Raw genomic sequence first — 8,973 nt, forward strand, 5'->3', positions numbered from 1 at the left:
TAATCCTTTCACAAAATATGTAAGCAGCTACTAGTTAGGGGGGCTGCATTTTAAAATATATGTGCACTTATGCATACTAAGTTGCTAGAGCTGAAATGCTTTCAGATACAAGTCAGATAATGTCCCTAGACATTTACTATCTAATTAGTGCTCCTTTTAAAATATATCTTTAAAGCAATCTTATGCATTAGGTGAGACTTGCCCCTTGCAAGAGATAAAGAAGCATATAGTTTTCAAAATAGCAGTTCTTTTCATCTCTATAACTTGGTTCTGATCACATACTATAGTCAACTGTGATTTCTGGACACATCAGGAGGTGCTTGGAGGATTTATGGGGGCAAGAATTTCCATCACCAAAAGGAGGCTAGAACATCTAATTTTTTTTTTTTTTTAATTCTTCTGCCCGACCGGCCTCGTGCGCGCATGCGCACGCCTGGTGCGCGCGACCCCGCCTCCTCTTCCTCACGCCTCAAGAACATCTAATTTTTTATACAGTTATGACAAAGCACTGAAATAGTGATATTTGATTTTGCAGCAAAGACCTTCAGCCCTTTGTCAACCAACACTGCTATTTTTCTTTCTGACCAAAATATTCTAATAGCCTGGCCGACTAATTTCAAGGATTAGCACCTAGGTAGTTTGAAGAGAAGCATGTTTGAGCAATCCTGACATCGACCACAAACCAGGGCAGATCCAATATTTTCTGTCTGATGGTGCCACCTGCTTATCGCTCAGTCATTCAGGAAGCACACCTGGAACAGGTGCCAGATCCTCTGGGTAAAGTGAGGCAACTGCAGGTAATTCTGAAAATAAGGAAAAACCCACCACAGTCCTGATTTGGTTTAAAGCAATCATGTAATCCCATTAGACCCAAGTCTTCCCCAAACACCTTTTCCATGACAAGCTAAGTTACTGATAATGTATGTGGCTTCTGTCACAGTGATGCATTCGGTTAGAAGCTGTGTGCTGAGTACCAGCGGGGACTCCGAAATGCATCTTCTCCCTCTTCCAGTTGTCTTTGCTCAGGTTCTGCCTTTGATGCCAACTGTGATCTCAGGCCTAAGAATGAAAGGACTGTATTGATCTTATATTCAAAAAAACTGTCATAATCTCCATAGTATTGGTCATCATTAAACATCGAGGTGGCAGAGGGTTGCCCTGAGCAGGTTTCTTCTTATACACCCACTGCCTCTGCTCTTCTGCCATTGGGATGTCCACCTCTTCAGCCTCTATCTTGCGGCTTCTAGAAATCTAACCACATCCTGCTGTTTCTTCTTCATCGCCACGAAGCCTGAGGAGGAGGAGATGAACACACGGATGACCATCCTCTCGCCGGGTAGGGACCGACCTTCTGCCCTCGCGGGCTCCGGGCTGGCGGGGACGTGAAGGCAGAACTCTGCGGCCGCCACTGCTGCCCTGCAGAGCGCTCGGGTCTGGGGAGATGGCAGGGATCCGGAGCCCTCCTGCCCGCTCTGCCAAAGCCACAGTTTTTGAGGGTCAACCTCATGAGGGACATGAAGGATCCACTTTACAGTGGAAGAGCCTATAGTAAATGATACTACATGGACGTGGTAAATAGGAAATCAGTATGATTTTCTGTTTCTCCTCTGCGATAGAATTGCCTCTCACATTTTTCTGTATATGCCAACTACTCAGTCCTTTTAAGAATCTCTTCAATAAGGGATTGTAAGTCCTTTTAAAAATCATATTTTCTCTGCCTGCATATGTATTGTTTCTTACCTCTTTTAAAAAAAAATCCAATTTTTCTTTTACTGCTTGTTTTATTTCCTACAATGATTTGGATTCCTATCCAAATTCCTTCCTGATTATTGTTAATTTAAGTTGGTATTATAAACCTAGACTTTTGGTTTCTGGGTTAGATTTTTTCTGGAAGAATATTTGAGTGGTTGGTGTATTTTCTGAGTCCTTCCATACCTGAGGTTGTATTTTAATTGACTTCACACATTAATGACAACTTTGCCGAATACTGAATTCTGGCACCATTACGCTTTAATTTGTAATGATAAAGATACTCTTACATAGTGTTCTATGACTGAGTGTCACTGAAAGAAGTCTGTATGCAACTTGATTTTACTCCATTTTGAGCCATCTGACTCAATTATACCAAGTGTGATTTTGTTGATCAGGTTTTCTTAGAACATGAAGCACACTGTGAATTTTCAGACTCAGGTCTTTCTTCCTTTTATAATTTTTTATTTTTATGATACAAAATTTACATAGAGTGAAATGCAAAAATGTGTTGCTAAACATTTGGATTGTTATCAGTTTGGGCTATTATGAACTAAACTTTTATGAACATTCTTATGCAAGTTGTCTATGGACATACGTTTTTATTTCTCTGGGGAAAATATATGGGCAGTAGAGTAGGTGAATTTTTTAACCCTGTAAAAAACTGCCAAGCTATTTTCTGAAATAGTTGTACCATTTTACACCCCTGTCAGAAATGTATGAGGATTATAGTTGTCTCACATCCTCTATTTGGTATTGTCAGTATTATTTTATCCATTATGATATGTGGTGTGTACCCGTTTGATTTTATTTTGCATTTCCCTAATGTTTGATGGTATTGCACAAAATTCTCTTACTTATTGCCATCTGTGTATCTCATTTGTGAGTTGTCTAAGTCTTTTGCTCAATTTTATTGAAACAGAAGCAGAAGATATTAAGAAGAGGTGGCAAGAATACACAGAAGAACTGTACAAAAAAGATCTTCATGACCCAGATAATCACGATGGTGTGATCACTCACCTAGAGCCAGACATCCTGGAATGTGAAGTCAAGTGGGCCTTAGAAAGCATCATTACGAACAAAGCTAGTGGAGGTGATGGAATTCCAGTTGAGCTATTTCAAATCCTGAAAGAAGATGCTGTGAAAGTGCTGCACTCAATATGCCAGCAAATTTGGAAAACTCAGCAGTGGCCACAGGACTGGAAAAGGTCATTTTTCATCCAATCCCAAAGAAAGGCAATGCCAAATAATGCTCAAACTACCACACAATTGCACTCATCTCACACACTAATAAAGTAACGCTCAAAATTCTCCAAGCCAGGCTTCAGCAATACGTGAACCATGAACTTCCAGATGTTCAAGCTGGTTTTAGAAAAGGCAGAGGAACCAGAGATCAAATTGCCAACATCCACTGGATCATGGAAAAAGCAAGAGAGTTCCAGAAAAACATCTATTTCTGCTTTATTGACTATGCCAAAGCCTTTGACTGTGTGGATCACAATACAGTGTGGAAAATTCTGAAAGAGATGGGAATACCAGACCACCTGATCTGCCTCTTGAGAAATCTATATGCAGGTCAGGAAGCAACAGTTAGAACTGGACATGGAACAACGGACTGGTTCCAAATAGGAAAAGGAGTATGTCAAAGTTGTATATTGTCACCCTGCTTATTGAACTTCTATGCAGAGTACATCATGAGAAACGCTGGGCTGAAAGAAGCACAAGCTGGAATCAAGATTGCTGGGAGAAATATGAATAACCTCAGATATGCAGATGACACCACCCTTATGGCAGAAAGTGAAGAGGAACTAAAAAACCTCTTGATGAAAGTGAAAGAGGAGAGTGAAAATGTTGGCTTAAAGCTCAACATTCAGAAAACGAAGATCATGACATCTGGTCCCATCACTTCATGGGAAATAGATGGAGAAACAGTGGAAATAGAGTCAGACTTCATTTTTCTGGGCTCCAGTATCACTGTAGATGATGATTACGGCCATGAAATTAAAAGACACTTACTCCTTGGAAGGAAAGTTATGACAAACCTAGAGAGCATATTCAAAAGCAGAGACAATATTTTGCCAACAAAGGTTCCTCTAGTCAAGGCTATGGTTTTTCCAGTGGTCGTGTATGGATGTGAGAGTTAGGCTGTGAAGAAAGCTGAGCACTGAAGAATTGATGTTTTTGAACTGTGGTGTTGGAGAAGACTCTTGAGAGTCCCTTGGACTGCAAGGAGATCTAACCAGTCCATTCTAAAGGAGACCAGTCCTGGGTGTTCTTTGGAAGGACTGACGCTGAGGCTGAAACTCCAATACTTTGGCCACCTCACGTGAAGAGTTGACTCATTGGAAAAGACTCTGATGCTGGGAGGCATTGGGGGCAGGAGGAGAAGGGGATGACAGAGGATGAGATGGCTGGATGGCATCACCGGTTCGATGCACATGGGTTTGGGTGAACTCCAGGAGTTGGTGATGGACCGGGAGGCCTGGCGTGCTGCGATTCATGGGTTCGCAAAGAGTCAGACACGACTGAGTGACTGAACTGAACTGAACTGATGGTATCATATGTGTTTTTATTTTGAATTGTAGGATTTCTTATATATTCTGTATACACAAACTTTGTTATATGTTAGTTATTGTTGTTCAGTTGCTAAGTTGTGTCTGACTCTTTGTGACCCCATGGACTGAAGCACACTGGCCTCTTCTGTCCTCCACTGTCTTCTGGAGTTTGCTCAAATTCATATCCATTGAGTTGGTGATACTATCTAACCACCTCATCCTCTGAGAATATCTCCCAGTCTGTGGCTTGCCTATTCATTTACTTAATGAGGTTTTTGATGAACAATCGTTCTACATTTTGATAAGTTCTAATTTTTCAATTTTTTCTTTTCTTGTTATTGCTTTAATAAAATTATATGCTTATTTCAACTATTCTTGTGAGAATATTCTTGTGTTTCCTTTTAGAAGCCTTATAATTTTAACTTATAAACTTGGGCTCATAATCTATACTGAATTAATTTTTTGTACAGTATGGCACACAAAGATCAAGATTCTTTATATGAATATCCAATTATTTATTCACATTGTTTTGAAGAGACTTTCCTTTCCCCTACTGAAGTGATTTTTTGCCTTTGTCAGAAGTCTTTTGAACATATAGGAATGAGTCCATTCTGTACTCCTCAGTCTGTCCCAAAACACTTTCTCTCTGTCTTACTCCAATATAATATTATCTTAAATACTCTTGCTTTATAGGAAGTCTTGTAATCAGATAGGGTTAATCCTCAATTTGGTTCTTTTTCAACAGTTTTGGTTTTTTTTTTTTTTTTAGGGGCTTAGATTTTTCATATATGAATATTAGAAATGGTTTGTCAATTTCACAAAGAAGTAGGTCTTTCTTATATGAACAAAGTTTTCTGCTATTATTACTTTATTTTGTCTCTTTCTTTCTGGAATTCCAATGAACCAAAGGTTTAAACACAGGGATCTCTCTCTCTCACTTATTTTCTCTCATAATTTAAAATTTTTAAGGCTTTCTTGGGAGTTCTGAGTGTATTTCTCACTTTTATCTAACACTGACTTGATTTTCTGTTCTTAATTGCCTCCCTGTGGCTTTACTTTAGTGACTCTGCTTTCATTTTCAGTGAGTTTTTAGTCTTAGATTTGTCCCTCTCACTACACTATCACTTCAGCGGTCCCTTGAATCTTACTATACATGGGTTAGACATTTTCTAAAGGCTTATTTGATAGACTCACCAGGTAAAGCATCTGCCTGCAGTGTAGGAGACACAGGAGACACGGGTTCGATTCCTGGGTTGGGAGGATCCCCTGGAGAGGGCATAGCAACCCACTCCAGTATTCTTGCCTGGAGAATCTGATGGACAGAGGAGCCTGGTGGGCTATAGTCCATATGGTCACAAAGATGTGGACATGACTGAGCTCCTAGGCACGCAGTCTTATTCAATTCCAGTAGTAAGTTAGTAAGTCAATATACAGGGTAGCCAACTACTTCCTCAAAAGAAGGAACACGTCTTTACTGTTTCGTTTCCTTTTTTCACCTGGCACATGGTATGCTCAAAAAATACCTGTTGAGTCAATGGCTGTGCCATTTTTCTAAGTGCTCCCTTCACTTACATACTCTCAACATTTTCAGATCTCATGATATTTTCAGTTTTCTTTTACTCCCAGAAGGTTGCCTGTGCTTGCCAATCTTTGTAGGAGTTGAGTGGGTACTACTGGCAATTGGTGTGCTTCCTGTTCTTCCCAAATGTTTCACAGAGTTCCTTCAAACCTACACAGAAGGAAGTAGGGAAGAAATAAGCCACCAAATCAACAAAAACACCACAGACCATTCAGGTATGACCTAATCAAATCCCTTACAATTATACAGTGGAAGTGAGAAATAGATTCAAGGGATTAGATCTGATAGACAGACTGCCTGACGAACTATGGATGGAGGTTCCTGACATTGTACAGGAGACAGGGATCAAGAGCATCCGCAAGAAAAACAAATGCAAAAAAGCAAAAATGGCTGTCTGAGGAGGCCTTACAAATAGCTGTGAAAAAAGAGAAGTGAAAAGCAAAGAGAAAAGGAAAGATATACACATTTGAAGGCAGAGTTTCAAAGAATAGCAAGGAGAGATAAGAAAGCCTCCCTCAGTGATCAGTGCCAAGAAATAGAGGAAAACAATAGAATGGGAAAGACTAGAGATCTCTTCAAGAAAATTAGAGATACCAAGGGAACATTTCATGCAAAGATGGGCTCAATAAAGGACAGAAATGGTATGGACCTAACAGAAGCAGAAGATATTAAGAAGAGGTGGCAAGAATACACAGAAAAACTGTACAAAAAAGATCTTCATGACCCAGATAATCACGATGGTGTGATCACTCACGTAGAGCAAGACATCCTGGAATGTGAAGTCAAGTGGGCCTTAAGAAGCATCACTATGAACATAACTAGTGGAGGTGATGGAATTCCAGTTGAGCTATTTCAAATCCTGAAAGAAGATGCTGTGAAAGTGCTGCACTCAATATGCCAGCACATTTGGAAAACTCAGCAGTGGCCACAGGACTGGAAAAGGTCAGTTTTCACTCCAATCCCAAAGAAAGGCAATGCCAAACAATGCTCAAACTACCACACAATGACACTCATTTCACACGCTAATAAAGTAATGCTCAAAATTCTCCAAGCCAGGCTTCATCAGTATGTGAACTGTGAAGTTCCAGATGTTCATGTTGGTTTTAGAAAAGGCAGAGGAACCAGAGATGAAATTGCCAACATCTGTTGCATCATCAAAAAAGCAAGAGAGTTCCAGATAAACATCTACTTCTGCTTTATTGACTATGCCAAAGCCTTTGACTGTGTGGATCACAACAAACTGTGGAAAATTCTTAAACAGATGGGAATACCAGACCACCTGACCTGCCTCTTTAGACATCTGTATGCAGGTCAGGAAGCAACAGTTAGAACTGGACATGGAACAACAGACTGGTTCCAAATCGGGAAAGGAGTGCATCAAGGCTGTATATTGTCACCCTGCTTATTTAACTTCTATGCAGTGTACATCATGAGAAATGCTGGGCTGGGTGAAGCACAAGCTGGAATAAAGATTACTAGGAGAAATATCAATAACCTTAGATATGCTGATGACACCACCCTTATGGAAGAAAGTGAAGAAGAACTAAAGAGCCTCATGATGAAAGCAAAAGAGGAGAGTGAAAATGCTGGCTTAAAGCTCAACATTCAGAAAACGAAGATCATGGCATCTGGTCCCATCAGTTCATGGCAAATAGATGGGGAAACAGTGAAAACAGTGTCAGACTTTATTTTTTGAGGCTCCAAAATCACTGCAGATGGTGACTGAAGCTATGAATTAAAAGATGCTTACTCCTTGGAAGAAAAGTTATGACCAACCTAGATAGCATAGTCAAAAGCAGAGACATTGCTTTGCCAACAAAGATCCATCTAATCAAGGCTATGGTTTTTCCAGTAGTCATGTATGGATGTGAGATTTGGACTATAAAGAAAGCTGAACGCCGAAGAATTGATGCTTTTTAACTGTGGTGCTGGAGAAGATTTTTGAGAGTCCCTTGGACTGCAAGGAGATCCAACCAGTCCATCCTAAAGGAGATCATTCCTGGGTGTTCATTGGAAGGACTGATGTTGAAGCTGAAGCTGCAATACTTTGGCCACCTGATGCGAAGAGCTGACGCTTTCGAAAAGACCCTGATTCTGGGAAGGATTAAAGGCAGAAGAAGGGGGCAACAGAGGATGAGATGGTTGGATGGATCAGGTACTCAACGGACATGAGTTTAGTAAACTGTGGGGGTTGGTGATAGAGAGGCCTGGCATGCTGCAGTCCATGGAGTTGCAAAGAATCGGACACAGCTGAGCGACTGAACTGAACTGAACTGAACTGATCAATATGAGAAAGTCTAAGAGGGAAATGGTGCTGGGGGACATCATGGCACAGGACTATGTCTCTGTGCTATATTCCAAATTAGTTGTTTCCCGTATTCCATATGTCTACTTCCATGCCTGCTTTGGTTCTACCTGTGTTAGGAGCAAACCATGGAGCCTTTTGGTGTTGGCTGTGGGTCTAAAACAACAGACAGTAGAAATCTACCCATGGTTATGGTTTTTTTTTTGCCCTTGTCTCTGGCTGTTTTCTCTAGTTTATAAGGGTGATTGAAGTATCCTCTTATTACCCAATATATTTTAAAAATATTTATTTATTTCTGTCTGTCTACGCACTTGGCTGCCTTGGGTCTTCGTTGTGGTACACAGGATCCTCATTGCTGTGTTTGGCCTTCTCTGTAGTTGCGGTGCTTAGGCTTAGTTACCCCATGGCATGTGGGAACCTAGTTCCGCAACCAGGGATCGAACATGTGTCCCTTGCATTGGAAGGCAGATTCTTGACCACTGACCAACAGGAAAGTCCTCATATTACCCAACGTTTTGATTGACATGGAAGCTTTCCATCCTTTTTTTTTTTTTTTTTTAATTTCTGGAATGGAGCGATGGAGATCTCTTCTAGCGTCTGGTGCTCAGGCAGTATTTCCATTTGAATATTCCATGGGTCACTTCAGTGGGATTCTGGAACGAGAGCTAGACTCGTGTTTATATAATCTTTCCCAGAAGTCACATAGACTTTAAATGCCCTCGTCTAGCACAGCAGCTTATTTTATGGTTTGAAGTAAGAAAGCAATTCTGCACTTTCTTTGGGGG

General features: G+C 40.6%; 1 pseudogene; it reads right to left on the reverse strand.

The window, feature by feature from the left end:
- Positions 1-952: 952 nt before the first annotated feature.
- Positions 953-1,325, reverse strand: LOC107132453 (SH3 domain-binding glutamic acid-rich-like protein 2; annotated as a pseudogene).
- Positions 1,326-8,973: the final 7,648 nt, after the last annotated feature.

The sequence above is a fragment of the Bos taurus genome, chromosome 5 (genome assembly GCF_002263795.3).
Source record: "Bos taurus isolate L1 Dominette 01449 registration number 42190680 breed Hereford chromosome 5, ARS-UCD2.0, whole genome shotgun sequence".
NCBI lineage: Eukaryota > Metazoa > Chordata > Mammalia > Artiodactyla > Bovidae > Bos > Bos taurus.